The sequence below is a fragment of the Corvus moneduloides genome, chromosome 3 (genome assembly GCF_009650955.1).
Source record: "Corvus moneduloides isolate bCorMon1 chromosome 3, bCorMon1.pri, whole genome shotgun sequence".
Classification (NCBI taxonomy): Eukaryota; Metazoa; Chordata; class Aves; order Passeriformes; family Corvidae; genus Corvus; species Corvus moneduloides.
In genome coordinates this window covers 6,361,529-6,379,457 of record NC_045478.1, presented here as the reverse complement: position 1 = coordinate 6,379,457, position 17,929 = coordinate 6,361,529, and positions in this window count along the sequence as shown.

Below are 17,929 nucleotides of genomic sequence, written 5' to 3'. Positions count from 1 at the left end.
AGGGAGGAATCATGAAACTCCAGAAAGGGACTCTCTGACTGACCCAAAATCCAGGCTACACCCTCAAAGACCCTGTGTGGCAAGTGACTTTAGGCCAGTTCACTGCAGGATTAACAGGAACACAGAGCTTTATGCTCGGTTGGTTTGAAGCTGCTCTGCAGAACATGCTCATCATTAATGCCATGTTTTATTTAGGGGGTGAAGAACCCTGGCAGAGGAAGGTGAAAAGTACATGATTTTCCAAAGAGGAAATTCACTCTAGGTAAGAACTTCAGTCTTCCAAACTGTCACTGCGTGCCAAAACAGCTGCAGACACCAGCTAAGCTCTTGGGATGTGGAGCTCTGAGCCCTCCAAAACCACCCCTGTGCTGCAGCCCTGCAAACCTTTAGAAGAGAGCAAGGCAACTGCCTGCTTTGTAGGTGTGAGTCCTGGGGACAGGCGACACCGTGTGTCCCTCTTCACCTCCAGTTTTTCGCATCAACATGGAGCAGAGCACTAAACATCAGCATTTAGTGAGGGTTAAAGACAGCAGCATAACTCAGGATGGCCAGCACTTGGAAAGGGTAAAGAACAGTGGAAAAGGAGGAGGAGATGGGTGTAATTTAGAGCATCACCCAGAGCCTGCAGCACTAGGAGATAGCAGAAACATGGTTCTTCTCCAAACACTGGTTTCTTTAAAAAGGACTTTGATAGTTGCTCTGGACTCAAAAACCAATAAATGTAAAATATAAATCAAAGTCCTTCTGGCACATGTCACTTATCTCTAGGAAAGAGTTTGCAGAAATCATAGCTAACAACTCATGAAAGGCAGCGATGGAGTTTATTCCCCAGTTTATTGCAGGTGGTGACATTGCCATTTTTAGTAACAGATCACTGATGTTGTCCCCATCTTAGCTCCCATCTTAACTGGTCTTGACTTCCTTTCCTTGCTCAAGAAGCAAAGTAGTCAAGGCACTAAAATCTTAACAGCAAAATAAGAAAAGTGGTGAGAGGGTTATTTTTTTAATCGCAGTCCTTGTTCTCTAAACCTTGGACTTGCTCATATTTGGCAAGATTCAGTCCTATTACATATGGCAAAATCCCAGCAAAGAACCACATGTGAGTGAAAGTCCTGGCAGAGTAAGGGTTCATGGCTGGGAAAGAAGCTCACTAACAAAAATAGTATAAAAATAGCCCCAGGCAAACCGCAAAACCGAGGAGTTTTTGAAGATTTTTATTGTGCCAGGCCAGGCTGAGGATGTAGTTGAATGTTGTGAACTGTCTCATGAACTAGTTCAGGCTTAGTGAAGAGGTGAAACTCAAGGATTCAAGTTGTTGAACAACTTTTTCAGGAATCTCAGAGGAAAAAACTCACAGTTTGGAAAATGTTCCACTTACTGAGGAAAACTAAGAAACTGCTGGTGTCCCCAAGCTTGGATGAATCTAAGTGGCATGTACCATGAGAAACAGAGAAATAAAAGCCAATATTGAATATGCTTGCAAGGACAGAAAACTGAATACTTTATTGATTTTTTAGAAAACAAATGTACAGGAAAAAAGAAAGGCTCAGAGAAAAATATCCTTCAGCCTACCAGTTCATTCATTCAATTTTTCTTCCTATTTTTAAAGCAGCTTTTTAAAAAATTATTGATTTAATGCAACAGCAAATAAAGAATAAATCAGAGTGGCAGCATTTCTATTACTGATACACCACAGCTCTGCAAGGTGTCTTCAACACCCAGCACGAGGCACAGCGAAGCTCCATGCTCACTGCACAGCACTGTGGGGTAACCCTGGTGCAACACAAAGCACATCAGTGCAGAGCAAACATGGTCGTGTGCCAAGGGCAGGGTGTTTGAAATGCTCAGCGTATTTATTCACATGGTTATTAAAAAAATAATAATTGTGGCTTGATGCTTAATGTCACACTGATCAACTGAGATAAAAATTAACTCCCTGCTCTGCTTACGCCATTTCATCTTGGCTACATGAAGTGGAATGAAAGAAGGGGGTTTGAGTGCAAGGGCTTCATCCATCTGGATGTGTCCAAGGAAACTCTTCCTATTCCTATTATTGCCTCATTAAGAAATAGATGCCAGGACTCATTAGAGGGCCAGGCTGTGCAAACCTCCAAGTCATACACTGCAGCATGTGACACAGCCAATTAACACAATGCCAGTGCAAATCTTGAGGCACAGAAGAGCTTGGTGAGGTGGGTGCCATCCTGTCCTGGAGGCTCATCTTCTGTCTGCCAGAACACATTAACTGGGCCATGGACTCTGCTGGGTCTACTCAGGCCATTTTGAATGATATTTTGAATATCACTGCTGCAACTGGATTATCACTGGATTTGCCAAGTGGAGCAATTGTGCACATGCCCAGGACTTCCCTGTTGGGGAACTAGAGGAGCTTTAAGACTTCTTCACAGTGCCCCTTCTCTCTGGGAGATACCTTGCTCAGCAAATGGGTAGGGTAATGAGAACCAAAATAAAGTCTCTAAACACCCCTCCCTTTTTTCAGGGCTCAACTTCACCCTGGATTTTCTGGCCCTCCTCCCCTCAGTGGTGCAGGGGGACAGGCAAGGGGGGCTGTGGTCAGTTCATCACATGTTTCTGGAGGTCCTTCCTCCTCAGAGAGAGGACTCCTTATACTCTTCGCCTGCTCCAGTGTGGGCTTCCTCTCCCAGGAGACAGATCCAGATCCCAATCCCAGGAAGAACTGCTTCAGTGTGAGTCCTTCCCACAGGCTGGAGTTCTGCATGAACTGCTCCAATGTGGAACCCTCCCACACGCTGCAGTCCCTCAGGAATGGGCTCCTCCAGTGGGGTTCCCCCTGTGGGTTCACAAATCCTGCCAGGACCCTGCTCCAGTGTGGGCTTCCTGCAGGGTCACAGCCTCCTTTGGGCATCCCCCTGCTCTGTTGTGGGGAGGACAACATGGCTCCATGGCTGCAGGTGGATCTCTGCTCCCTCACGGATCCCCATGGGCTGCAGGGGCACAGCTGCCTCTCCGTGGGCTGCGCCGGGGGCTGCAGGGGAATCTCAGCTCCAGTGCCTCCAGCAGCTCCTGCCCCTCCTTCTGCACTGACCTTGGTGTCTGCAGAGCTCTTCTCACACGTTCTCACTCCAACAGGGAGGCTTTTTTCCTTCATTCTTAAATATGTAATCACAGGGGCCATTTCGCCTCACTCAGAATGCACAGCTGAGAGTAGTCAAACAAACTGCCCTCTAAAAATGCCAACTTTTCTAGAACTGGAGAACTAAGTCTAAAAGTAGTCCTAACTCTAACTTTTCCTCACACATCCCTCCAAAACACCTTGCACCAACCTCTACTGCAAACGTAGGCAATGTCTCCTTTAGCACGCCTGCATGGAGTAATGTATTTCTCTTACTAAGCCATATAAAATCTGTGTGATCAATCAAGCCACTAATTCTGTCCTCTGGGTGTGCAGAACTTGCCAAAGACAACTTTAAACTAGGCCACCTGCTGACAGTTCTCTCAGGCCATCTGGGTACATCTCACTTCAAAAAAGGCCTCTCTCCAGCAGTGAGGACACCTTGAGATCCTCTGCTTTCAGCCAGTGGTCCCTGGCTCCCGAGAGGAGGGACAGGGATGGCACAAAGCAAACAGCCAATAAATAGCAGGTGAGCAGAATTCCAGACTTTATCCTATGGCATATGAAGATCATTATATGTGCAGGCTAAAATCCATCTCACCTAATGGGAGTTGCTGAAATGTTAAACATCAAAATTTAAATATCTGTCAGCTTTTTATCTTTAAGCATGAGGGAAAAAAACCCCAAAACCAGAAATCACTTTTACCATGGAATCATTCAAAAGAGGAAATTGGTTACAGAGAAATGGAAAAATGTAGTTTGATTAAAAATTGGAAATTAAAATTTCTGATGTTAGATACTTCCTAAAAACTCATTTTTAATTTCTTCATCCCTGAAAGTACATATTAATTCTGAAATTGAATGAAAGTTAAGCAGTTTACTTGCTTCTCGGTTTTTTTAGGGGAACGAGGACTACACAATTACACTGCCCAAGTTTTACCCAATAACTTTTGGACCTCAAAAACAGAAACAAATGGAAATCGCTAATTATATCTCTTTTAATTCTTTGAAGAAATATCAAAAAACATAGATAAAGGAGATGCAGAACCATAGGCAAAGTAAGGAGAATCACCAACTTTACAGTTTGGAGCAGCAAATCCCTTCTTTGGCAGCAAATCCCTTCCCTGTCCATCTTTATCTGGAGAGATGTGCTTGGCTTTGTACCTGCCATTCTTTCAACTGCAAACTTCCCTGCTATTCGTGTTTTGTTAAACTAATCCAACTTATGCCAGTTGGTTTAGCAAGTGGTTTTGATAAGGTTCCGTCCAACCCCTTTCTCCTAATTGGGAGAAATAAAGCTCTGCTTGTGCAGTCACCACTGCTCCAACAGCATCCTTTAGAGATAATAATAATTTTAACTCTGTGGTTCTCATTTCAGCTCCTGTTTATTCAGTTTCTGGACATACTGGCAGCCTGGTCTGACTACACTCCTTTGAGGCAATGACAGAGAGAATTGAGACTGTCTTGGTATCACATCCTTAAAAAAAAAAAAACTGTTTGCAGGACTGGGGAGAAGGTGTGAAATGAACCAGGGCTGGGGGTGGGGAAGGGGGGGGGGTGTTTATGTTTAGTGAATATGATCTGAAAATTTTCTTCACCAAAAGGGTTGTCAAGCACCAGAACAGGCTTCCCAGGGGAGTGGTGGAATCACCATCCCTGGAGGTATTGAAGAGATGTGTAGATGTGTCACTGAGGAACATGGTTTAGTGGTAGGTTGCAGTTCTGGGTTAATGGTTGACCCTGATGATATTCACAGTCTTTTCCAACCTAAATTATTCTGTGATTCCATGAAAAGTTGAATTTTTTGGTGGACCCCATATCCTTGAAGCAATGTTGCATCTTTTCCTATGGCTCCAGGCTTTTTCAGCTCCATTCTCCTCAGAGAAAGAAGGGAAGGAAACAGAGGGAATATTTTTTATCAACCTCTGTTGATTTATCCCTGATCATACAAGTTCATTTGAAAGCAGAGTTTTGTGCTATGTACCTGATTCCCAGGATCTCACATGAGCCTCCCCTGGAGTCACTGGTTTATTCACCACAATGAAAAGGTTTGATTGTGCCTGCATGACCTCCAACGAGGAGCAGTGACTAAGGAATACAGCAGTCAGATCAGACAGTTTAACACAAGGATGACTCAGCTGAGGCCACCATCTGAGATGTCCAATGGCAACTACATGTGTAAATTGTACTTTCAAGTCTTTCTTTACACTGGGTACTCTTTGGGCACAGCAAACAAGAGAAAACAAATTCCATTCTATAAAACAGAATCTCTTAGAGAGAAGAGAGAGTGGTTGCAAAAGAGAAGAAAAGGAAAATAAATTAAGAATGTGCAGCAGCAACAGCAGTAGAAGGTAGGAAAAAAAAAAAAGAAACATTTTCCAACCAGTAAAAGCAAGAGAGAAAAGTCTTGAAGTAAAATGGGTTGGAAGATGAAAGAGGCTCAAAGGAAGAGTTTCTGAAAATACATCCTCATTCATTCAAACTGCATCTTCTGTGATTAAACAATCCCCCAAATCCCCTTTAGAGTTTCAGGGTAGGGACATCTCCTCTTTTCAGCTCCCTGTGCAGTTCCACACCTCAGCCTTGTCTATCACTTGCCTTTTCCCCTCTCTCCCTGCTCCCTTCCCAGGCACTGTTGCTTCCCTGTGCATGTTACACGTTTTAGTCCTTGGACCAGTCTCCTCACCTTCCCAGTCCCACAAGTGTCAGGCTGGAGTTTATTTACTGTGCTCCATTTACTTGGAAGGAAAACCAAGGATCTGTGAGGTGGTTTGGAGACTTTTGTGCCTGTTCTGGGTTATATCCATAGTGTGGTCCCAACACAGATTGTCCCAGCTGATTAAGAGCCAGTGTGGGGGCGGGGAAGTCTTTGCAGGCAGCACAGTGGTGAGAAGGCTCTACCGTCAAATTAACAATTTTACCACCAAAAACACCCAGTCCCAAACAGAATTACCTTCAATGCCATAAAGAAAAATTACAAGTTTCTCAAGTCACCTAGAAAGCATTGGAGATGTCCTCGGAGATGTGAATAGATAGATATATAATCACAGCAAAAGGCTATTTCTTTAAAAAAATATTCTTTTCTGGAAAATAGTACAAAGGAAATAAATGTTCCATTTTCTCTACTTGAATGTGTTTCTAATGGGTGTGAGACACTACACGCAGGGTGAGGGTTTATGTTTTATATATGCGTATATATATCCCATACCTGAGGGACTCAGTCTTCCTGTGGTTTTGAAAGATTTCTGTGATAAAACTTAGGAGACCATCCAGCTTTTTGACATCAGTGGAACGAGGGTTGTGTTGAGACCATGATGGAAAGAGTCTTTCATGTCAAGATAAGCTGAGCCCAGGAAAAACCATAAGAGCAGTTCCTCACACTATTTCCCAAGTACCTACCTTGTCCTTGGGACATTATCTCACCCCGTTTCCACTTATTTCAGACTTCAGTGACTCAGGTTTCATTGGCCACTTTACTGCTGGGAAATCCTTCCCTGGCACTGAATCTGTCATCTACACTTAAGCTGAATGTTTGGCCACATTTTTGGCCGAGCCAAACCAGCACCCAACAAAGAAATCCCAACCCTGGGCCAGGAACTGTTCCCAAAAGGGGGCTTGGATAATTAGATCATTTTGGAGACCAGAGTTTCTCCACAGAATGGAAATCCTGGCTGGTACCAGGGCCAAAGAGCTGCTGTGACCCTGATAATGCTCCTACTGCCAATTCACCCTGCATGTGCTGGTTTAATCTTCTCCTGATGGGCATCAGGGACAGGTACACACCTGGTGTATTCCTGGTGGCTTAAACCAGTCAAAAGCAATATTTGCCTTTGCACTAAGGATGATTTTTGTCTCTGTAGCAGTTAGATGTGAATACAAGGAACTAAAAATGTTGAGGTACCCCAGCCTCTGAGACAATATTGACATTTTAGTTTCCCAGTCTATGGGGTTTATGAGCACTTTGTCCTTTTAAATATTAAAGTCAGTAAGAGACTGGACTTTTTTTTTAAAGTTATTTTTTAAGATAGCAATTGAAATAATGTCCTCCAATAATCCTGAATGGAATTTTTGTGTTACCCCATGGTAATATTACACAGGGTGTTAAAGGGAATAAAAGCAAGTCCTGCAAATAAAATCTCCTTTTTTGACTAGTCATTATGCTGGGTTGATGGTTGGCCTTGATAATCTTAAAGGTCTTTTCCAATTTTAATGATTCTAAGATTCTATCAATGCATTTCTGATAAAAAGGCTACTTCTCCACTTCTTAGTAAAGGAAGCAGTACCAAGAACCTTTGCAGTATTAAAAAAAAAAAAAAAAAAAGGCAGTCTAAGTGTTCTGAATAAGGACAAATTGAGGTTTAAGGAATTTTTGATCATTAATATGAGAGGAAACAAAAGTACCTCTGCTTCTATACAAAATATGTCCTGATAACAACAAAAAAATATTGCCTAATTCTTGAACAGGCATTGTATTATTTGTATTTTTTCTCCACAAGCACAAGGATCACCTCTTAAGCAATAATTCTTGTTCACACTATACCAGGTTACAAAGCTAATGCTGTTGTTGTCCTCAGATTGTGAGCTATCATTAAATCCAAAAAGCTTTTATATAAATCAAACTATGGCTCAAGGTAGGGGGTTAATTACTTCAACATGCAAATAAATAGAGAATCTATTTTCTGATTATATATCTAAGATATTAAGTACAAGTTTAATATAAGCAAATTCAGCATGCATTTAAATAATTTACTATGATAGTATATTTTTAACAAGATGATTGATACTTTGAGACTAAAGTAGGTTAATTGGGAGATGATAAAATGAACAGAGTAAGAATTACAAGCTGAGTAAAATCAAATCAGGCACTGAAATTACTTAAAATACTCCTAACAGATTATATTCACTGAGAGACAGAGACCAAAGGAGAGGTGGAGCACAGAGTGACTACAGCATGGAGAGGTGAGGATGGAACTCATGGCCATGGTAAGCAGATGAGCCTGGCTCAGTCTTGGAAAGGTCAAGGAGAACAGACACAATTTTTTTTCTAAACCCCTCTTTCATGATGTTCTTATTGCAGTATAAATCATACCATCAGCAGGGTGGAGAAAATGCTGTGTAAATAAGAGCCCTCTACACCCAGTGGATTAATTTTAGTGCCTTCACATAAGAGCCTAATGTCCCATGTGACAGCTGAGTAAAGTTCCAGTCAAAAATGTGCAACCTGAAGTGTTACCCTCTAAAAACATTTTCTTCCTAAAGGAATAAAAGATTTGAAAACATGCAAACCCATGATGGTGGATAAGCCTTCACCTCAGCCATTCCAAGTCTTCAGAAAGGATCTATTTGTTTATTTTAAATCCCTTGCTGTTTGCAGTCTCTCCCTCTAAAAGGTGACACACCAGTGTTAGGATCTCTGCTGGGATACTGGGAGCTCCCAGTCAGAGGCTGGACCATATAACACAAACTGGAACTTCAAAAAAGGTCTATCCAAGAAGCAGAAAATGATTTAATAAATAACTTCATTAGAACTGCAAATACACCGTTTGAAAATAATGTTCGCTGGAAGGCACGGAAGGATAAAAGATAATTACTGGAATGATAGCTGGAATTTTCACAGCTTTGAGAGCAATTCCTTGAGGACTGGTAAATGATTAACACCTTTGTCTGGAAGGAAAGATGTTCAAAACAGACTCAGGTGTATCATGACAGGGCATCACACTAACCAGCCACTGCTGAACATGCTTAGATTATTCAAGAGCGTCCACATAAATTATATATAAGCTGCACATTTGCATACAAATGTGCTGGTAGGAGCTGGTGCAGTGCATATTTCCAAGGTCCCTGAGCTTTTCTGTAGGAAAAAGTGTTTTGTCATTAATTTCTGCAGTGAAAAGAGAGAAGCCACTATTAAATTCCTTCATTATTTCAACCTTACCAAAACCAGGAAGAGCAGATCAAAGTGAAACAGCACATTGGCAATTTCTTTTAGCAATAAAAACAGAAAAGTTTTCTACTCCTATCCAGCTTTTTTTTTTTTCCCCCGAGTGATTCTAACAAAAGGGAAGTATACAGCTACTTTGGAAACTAACTCTTGAAAAAAATGCAGGTGTGAGTGAAGCATTCAGTGCTTTTCCTTCATTCCCAAGAACTTTGAGGGAATTCAAACCATTATGTAGGAGGCAGGCATTCATGCAGCAGTGAATATTTATAGGTACTTCACTAAACTGTTCTGATCTTGGCTTTGATGAGGTCCCTGGTCCTTCTATGCCGTGAAAAGAAAACCAATTTACTTTTGCTCTGTCACAAGCAAACACAGACCAGCCACTAAACTATTTCTACCAGGAAAATGTGTTTAACTCTCTGTCTGGCAGGTACACAAAAGCCTTGGGAGCTGCAGCCTCCAGTGCATAATTGGAAACACGTCCACCTGCCTTCATGTGCACAGTTGAGAGATGTCTTATAATTTTATTTTAGTTCATTGCTACATTATGGTCCTCTAAACTCCCAGTAAAATCAGGGTCTCTTCAAGCTTGGAAAGGTTTTCTGGCTAAAATCTATGGTCTGCTAACTACATGAGGTTGAGGTTGTGCACTATTATTTTTTTCTGAACATTTTATGACATTATAATCCTTGTTTCTTACTGCAGATTGCAAACCTGAAATGACTACTCTGAAGCAAAAATATATAGGTAAGTTTTTCTTTCTTGCTCCCAGAGAATTTGATGAAAGGGTCCCAGATATTTCACAGCAATGTTTTCTCCTTACACCCCAAATCAATTTTAAAATTATTTAACTAGTAATTTTCTGTATCTATTATACCATCCATTCAATCTTCTTGAGATTTTTGAAATCCTGAAATATAACTAAAATATTTCTACAATTACTGTTCACAAGTCATAACAGAGAACCTTAAAAGAAAGATATGTTTGTCTATACCTTTGTGACTGGCTTTTAATAGCCTTTCAGGGCATAATTTAGGGTTTTTCTTAGTTAATAATTTGCCAGCAAAACTAGTGCATGCCTAATTCATGCTAAAGTTCAAGATGATCAGCACATATGGGTGGTTTTTTTCTGAGAAAAGTTCACAGCCAGAAATTGCCTCAGGAATGTTAATTTAATCAGGTCACACTGACATTTTCCCCCTAAAGAGAAATCAGACAATAATAGGAAAAGTCACATCACCTCACATTTCTAATGAAAACAAATACCAACAGCATAAAATGTTCAGCTGATGTAGCCATTGTACATGTGCAAAGGTGAAACTGCATTAACTTGTCAAGACAAAATGATGTTTCCATTATTCTGCCTAAAGTATTCTTTCAACCTTTTTTTAGCTGTGATTACATCTAAGAATGCAACAGGCAGCTCCAGTGAGAGAGTATTCTTAAAAAATCCCAAATAGCACAGAAGATCTAGAAAAGTGATTAAGAGGGTTTTCTGAGAGTGCATTTAGTTCCAGATGCAAATCAGCAGAATTGTATTTTGATACTAAGAAAGAGAGACTAATGTGTCACACATGGAGGAAGGGGGAAGGTTGTGAATTAATTCTAAAGTGTGTCTTGGGCATTTTTTTAGATTAGACCCATGTAGGAACCCAGAGTGCCGAGAATATTTCTCTGCCAGTTTTTAAGGGTTCTTACCCCCCTGCACAACACTGTTTTAGCTGCAAACCTTGGAAAAAATTACCAACAGTCAGACAACAACTAGAAAATACAGTGGTGTGAATTAGGTGATAAGACTACTATGTAAGATTGTCACAGGGTGAAAAATTTAGAGGTTTTGGGCTTCTCTTTGTAGTAAATAGATAAGAGTAAAAAGTATCAAAATGGAGGATTGTTGTTGTTCTCTAAACCTTCTCCTTCTTCTACTACTCCATATTCTGCAGTAAAAGTAGTTTGGAATGATTGGATAGAAAATTCCGCAGTTCCTAGTCGTGTTGCTGAATAATTGGTAGGAAAGTGAAAATAATGTACGTTTTTAGTAACTATTGGTTAAAATATCTTTAAAAGGCTGTGTAAATCTTGATAATTAGACTCACTCCTACTTTTCTTCCTTCTATGCAGTACCTGGGTCACGCTAGTGGCTCTGTCCCTCTGGTAAGACTTAATAAACAACTATCTGGAAGCATTGAAACTCAAGGAAAACTCCTGGTTTATCTTTGAAACTCCTTGCACGGACTTTCAGCAAATTCTCTCCCATCAGGAGAGACTTGATTTACGGCATGGTAAAGCGTCAAACCCACTTTGGCTAAATTACAGTTAAACCTCCAGTCAGAGAGGTACCAAACTGCTACCAGTTACTCCATGTGGAAAGAGCTTGGAACAAATAAAGGGATTGGGGAAGAAAATGGAGAGAGAGAGGATGAACTGGCCTTCTAAAACATCTGCTCATGTTTGCCCATAACACAAGAAGCAGAACTGGAGGTGACGTTTGTTATTGCTGTTGCGTTTACAGTCTGTGGTACAACTGTATACAAGTGAAGTTCTGGTAGCAAGTAAATCTGGAAATGAAAGCTTTCATAGGGAGAATACTGACTTACTGTCTCCATAAAATGTTTATCAAAATGTTCACAAATTTGAGAGAACCCCATCTTTTTCCACAAAATATGGGTGCAGTGAAATTGAGAATAGAATTCCAGTTTTATCCACTCATTGTTCTGTCATTTTTAGAAATTTTAATCAGGATACAGAAAGATACAGAAAGATACAGATGGAAACAGAAAGAAGATTTATGACTCATTCTGAACAACATCCACACCAAAAATTAACAAATCCACCTGTGCTGGCGATTTTCTTGTGCAGATGATCCAGAATTTCCTTTCTCCTTGTTCTCCCTGCCCATCTCTGACCCCACCCATGGTCCCAGCAGATACTCACAGTGCCCACACCTGCCCAAGGGGGAATAATGCAGTGATGCTCTGGCGCATTTCCTGGCTCACCCCCCCAGGAGGAACAGACAGACATGGATTTTTTCCAGGGCAATTGCATTTTGCTCATGGAATGCTGCACAGTCTGTCACAGAGCTCAGGGAGGGACAGAAGCTGAGGAAAGCTGCAAAAGCCTCCATTTGCAAATTACTCCATTTCCTCAAAATTTCCCTATGGCAAAAGGCAATAACCTGTTTGAGAGTCGCAGGGAGAGGATGGCAAGGTGCAGGTTGAAGGCTGGGGGAATTTTTTGCCTGAGTGACTTGAGGTCTTCACCTCATCACCTTTGCTCTAAAAACTCAGGTCAATATTTATAGAAAATATAAAGCCAAATGCAGATATCTGACGTTTCTGAAAGTTCCCAGTAAGACATAGCTGACTTTACAACATTTTTCCTACCAACAGCATCATGGAATCCTAGAAAGGGCTGGTGCTTGCTGGCATTACTCCTGATATATTTGGGTAGTGTAGGAGATGCTTAGCAGTGAGCATGGATTATTTCCCTGCACACCATGAGACAAGAAGTGATTAAAAATTATTGAAAATGGGCTGTCTTTAATAATCTCATGCATGCTTTCTGCTACACTACCCCTGTGGGGAGTTGGGCTCAGTGAGATGGAGAATTGTTTTACACACTCCCTGTATTTTTCTTACAGAATTCTGTGAGAACGTCCATAAGATCTGAGACTATCTAGATCTCTAATTCATCTTCAAAACTGTTAATATCTGAAAAAATTATTCAAGATTATGCCACAGTCTCAGGGGTGAAAAACCTGTTATTTGGTTTAGGATTTGGTCCTAAATGCGTTTTTGTGTTTGTGGGTATTATTCCTTCGAATATGTAATTCTGTGGTTGAAAAAAACACTGTCTTTTGGATTTGCTTTGTACAGCTGGCTCTGGTTGATAAATGAGGTTCTTCACAGGATGGAGAGCTGAGAGCTCACACTGCAAATTCCCCACAGGCCTGTGCTCAAGCTGATGAGAGGGTGAAAATCCATGACTTTAAAAGGACAGATTCCATTATATTTGCACCTTCAGAGTCTGTCTTGTAGGGAAAAAGAAAGTGTGAATGTGCTGAGCAAGATGACTTTGACTTTTAAAAACAGCTTTTATCCAGGTCACGCAAGGAGCTCAAAGTTTTACCTGGGTGCTGCTCCCTGACCACAGGGATGCTCACCCTGTCCTGGGCTCCTCTTTGGCTTCACACAGGAGTACACAAGACTGAAGAACACACAGTGTTCTCCACGTGACAGAGAGTCAGCCTCTGAACAACACCTATTGCCAAACGTGTTCAGCTCACGCTGAGGAAAAAAAAGTGCTTCAGAGATGGTTTTTAGCTCTGCACTGAGTAGACTGAGTAAACAAGCTGAGAACTGAGAAGAACCTAAAACCACAGCCCATCTGAAAATCTACCACAAAGCTCCTGCAGTGACAGAAGCAGCAAACAAAAGGGTAGAAGCAGCCAGTCCACACTACAGCCAGAAAACACTGAACAAGGACTCAAAACCAGTTTTCATCTCAAATTCAACACTGTCAAAAGATACAAAAAATTTTTGCTGACTTCTCATTATAAAACTGCTTCCAGTTCTTTTGGTGGACTATTTTGGAGGGGGTGAAGCATCATTCTGCTCCCCCCAGAAAATTCCTTTTTTGCTGATAATAAAAGAACAAATCTCAAAATCATTTAGGTTTTTTAAACAAATGTTATGACTTCTTTGTAAACAAAATGATTTTATTTTATTCCATTCCATATTGTTTTAACATTTCCATATTCTTGCACATCATTTCCATTCTTAAAATCCTTCAATCTGCCTTTAGGGAACATTTTTGTGCCTTTACCTCAGCCTCTCTGAGAAGCTACTGTATGTATCTTTGATGACAAAAAAAAAAAAAGAAATTAATTTGGGTTTCCTCATCTTTCTTAGATGATTGCAGGCAACAAACAATTGCATTGCTCTGGGGCCCCAGCCATACAAGCTCTAACAGATACCACATCTTTGCTGCTGGCCACAAATTGGGAAATTTTAATCCTATCAAAGGCATTTCGCTTAATTGGTTCAGTGGTTTATTTTAAATGGCTCTACATATCCAAAGCCTTATAAAGATGTTAACAAAAATAAATTATTCCAGGCACAGCCTCCATTGATACTGCATGCAGTATTTTAACTGCACAAAGGCTGTGCAGTGTATTTTGACACATGTTGACCTACACAAACCTTTAAGTCTCGTGATAAAGCCAAAGAATAAATGTACAACTTCCTACCTTTACAGCTCCTTACTAAAAAAAAAAAAAATTCAGTTACTACACTGAGAGACATGTTGCTAGAGAAAACAAAATCATAAACTTCATCTAAAAGCTGAGATGTGCAACCTGAGACAGACCAACCCTCACCAGGATACTTCAGAGGCAAAAGCTTCCTCAAAACTCATGGGATTGGTGTCTTTCAGACACCTTTCATCAGAAGCAACACAACCAGAATGACACAAAATTATTAACTAACAATAATTCTGCAAGAAGAGAAGGTTATGTGGAGCCTTCTTTTTCAGGAACTGCAATGGCAGGACTGCAGTAATGGGTACAAACTGAAAGAGAAGAAATTTAGATTGGATATTAGGAAGAAATGTTTCACTGTCAGGGTGGCGAGGCCCTGGCACAGGTTGCCTGGAGAAGCTGTGGCTGCCCCATCCCTGGAAGTGTCCAAGGCCAAGTTGGACAGGGCTTGAAGCAACCTGGGATCGTGGAAGGTGTCCTGCCCACAGCAGGGTGTTGGAACTAAATGATCTGTAAGGTCCCTTCCAACCCAAACCAGTCCATGATTCTAATTTAGGATTTTAACCAGCAAAACGGGAAGCATTCCTTTAGAAAAAAGGAATCACATATTCATTTGGAGAATCACATTTTTCATGTTTATTCTTCATAAACACTCCACATTGAAGCATCCACCATAGAGGCTGCCTTCTGCAGCTGCTACACAACTGCAGCACTCCAGATCATGTGGGAGAGCTCCTTTTTCCTTTTAGGTTTTCACACATTCATTACAGGAAGAAGACCCAAATTCCTTTTACTTTAACACAGCTTGTAACCCGAAGGGTGCATTTGTGTACTAAATTAATTCTTCTGTCTGCTTCCAATAGTGGAAATCAATACAAATTCAATACTACAAGTCCTCTTCTGAAAGGGAAAAGACAGGTCAATCCATCAAAAGAAGCTTGAAAGGTGGTTTGATCACAGAAGAGAAGGCTCTCGTTAATCCCAGCAGTTACTTCTGTCTTAAAATATAAAAGCTTAAAAAAAGTATCAGTGAGCCTTTTCCCAAAAGCAGACATTTTCAAGAAACTTAGGGCTTGGCAGTTCATTTTAAAAGGAATTTTAGTGCCAATCAGCACACTTTAAAGTCAGCCTTCAATTCTTGTCTTCAACAGATCTTTTGACAGAGCCTGACACACATTATACTCCAGGAGCTTTACAGCTTATTGATGAAGAAGTAAAAATCCTCTATTCCACTGCCCTGTCCCTCCTCTGCCTTGCAGTGCCTGCACTTGAGGCACAGCAGATAATCAGGGGATTTCTGCTGCACCTCTCCAGCTGCCCAGATGAATCCCCTGGGCTCTCGGTAGCAAGCAGGGATTAAGACAAGATTTTGTAACAATGCAGAAGAAATCCAGGCTGTCCCAGAGCTCCCAAGCCAACCATCTCAGCAATGTGGGAGATTTTCAGCTGCAGCATGACAGAAACAAGGATTGCATGAGTAACTGTCATTACCTAGGGAAAAAATTGATCATTTACTGTGGAAACATCAGAAAGGCACACAACAGGGTGAGGGATCTGATGGGATTTAAACAGGCCAAGGGTACCCCAAGCCCAGCCCTGCTCCTTTGTAACACAAAAATCAGGATGAAATATTGACATCAGTGGTGCATTTCTGGAAGAAAAACACTCTAAGAGCAAGGATGTGGGCCGAATATATTGCTAATGAGCAGCAGGGAGTATTAAAAGGGTTGGCACTGATGCAAGTATACTGAAAGAAATGCCCCAGCTTCCTTTTTCATACAATTGCCATCAGAGCCAGCCAGAGCAGAGAGCTCTGCCTAGAGATGGCCACCTCTAATCCCAGAAATTCACATTCGGCTGCTGCTATCAATACTGCAGTGGGAAAGACAGCCTGGGACAGGGATCAAGTGTTGAGGCCACCAGGGACCATTTCACAGGCTGGGGATCTGCCTGCACACCACTGCACAGAGCCCAGTAATTGTTTACTGAAAGCCTGTTTAGCAACATCAGGCTAAGGAAAACTCACTCCTTCTCAAAACACTCACTCCTCTATTAACTTACCCTTCTTAAACAAGGGTATTTAAAGCCAAACTCAAGCTAAATATAGCTCCAAATTCCAACAGCCCAGTAATTGCAACAGTCTGCTGTTCCCTGCCCAGAGAAGCTGCAGCATGAATAGGAATTGTATTATAAAACTCAATTTGCAGTGCCCAAGGGTTGGAATGATCTTGCTGATCAATCCATTGTTCAACACTTAATCCTCAAACAGCCCAAAGAGATGATTTATTACTGGTCCCAACCTGAAACAAAAGTACCCAAAGGGTACTCACACATCTTACATGCGTGTTAAAGAGCTGTAATTAAAGATTGATGCTTAAGTAAGCAAAAGAGCACTGGGCTTTTCAAGTTTAGCACTGCTGAGCAAATAAAAGTGCCTTTCCCTTGACTGGCTGCAGTTAAGTAAATAAATAGACCTCGGATGATGTTTTCCAGTTGTGAAAAAGAATGGCCTTAGCACATGGCTGCAGTAATTAGTGACAGATGAACTATTTTTCTCAGATCAGAAGGGACATGCACCTTTTCCCAAAGCCTGAAGTAGCCCCAGGGTGTCACTGGAGCCAGGCTGGGTTTCAGATACAACAGGAAGCTGAGGGGCCTGAAGGAACACACAGTGTCCAGCCACATCTGACCTGACACACACATTGCATGTAAACAAGTTCACAAGCTTTACACCATTAGAAAGGTTTCTCTGTCACGCCCAGATGGAAGTTATTGAAGAAAAACACCTCAAACCAGAGTGTTCAGAGAAAAAACAAGGAAAGATTTCACTACATTAAAATCTAACAGGGAAGTTAAAATTCTAAACAACTCCAATGGCATTTTACCGAATCACAGAATGGGTCAGGTTGGACAGGACAGTAAGGTCATCTAGTCCAACATTCCTGCTCAAGCATCATCCTAGAGGACACTGCACAGGACTGTGTCCAGACAGTTCTGGAATATCTCCAGTGAGGGAGACTCCACACCCTCCCTGGGCAATCCATTCAGTGCTCGGTCACTGCACAGGAAAGTTCTTCCTCAAGTTCAGCTGGAACTTCCCATGCACCAGTATCCATTTGATATTGATTGTGCCCCCTTGAGAGAGAATAAAAACAAAAATAATCTGCTTTATAATACAGAATATGTTAGAAATTGTAAACTACATAATCAGCATTGTCTGGCCTGCAGGATACAAATGGGATATCTGACCTGGGGGGCAGGGAAGGGGAATACTGGTGAGTTTAGAATTTTGACCTGATGGCATTCAGATTTCTGTGCTAAAAATATATTCCCATAGTGCTGTTGGCCTAAACAAAACCACTGAAATGAGCCAGAGAAGGAGGCAGTGCTCCCAAAGGGCCCTTTCCTGGGAGCACATCCACCAGGGATTTTAGGAGCATCCTCACTGTGGGGCAGGAGGTGAAATAGTGCTGCATGTTCCAAACTGTGCTTTCCCCTGAAATGAGACTTAGCTTTGGGAGGACATGGCCCTACAGACCCTGTTTGTGTAGCCACATGCTTGGCCACACAAGCAGTGCTGGAAGCCTATGGAAAGAAATGGGATGTGCAATGAATTGTGACACCTTGGCAAGGAGGG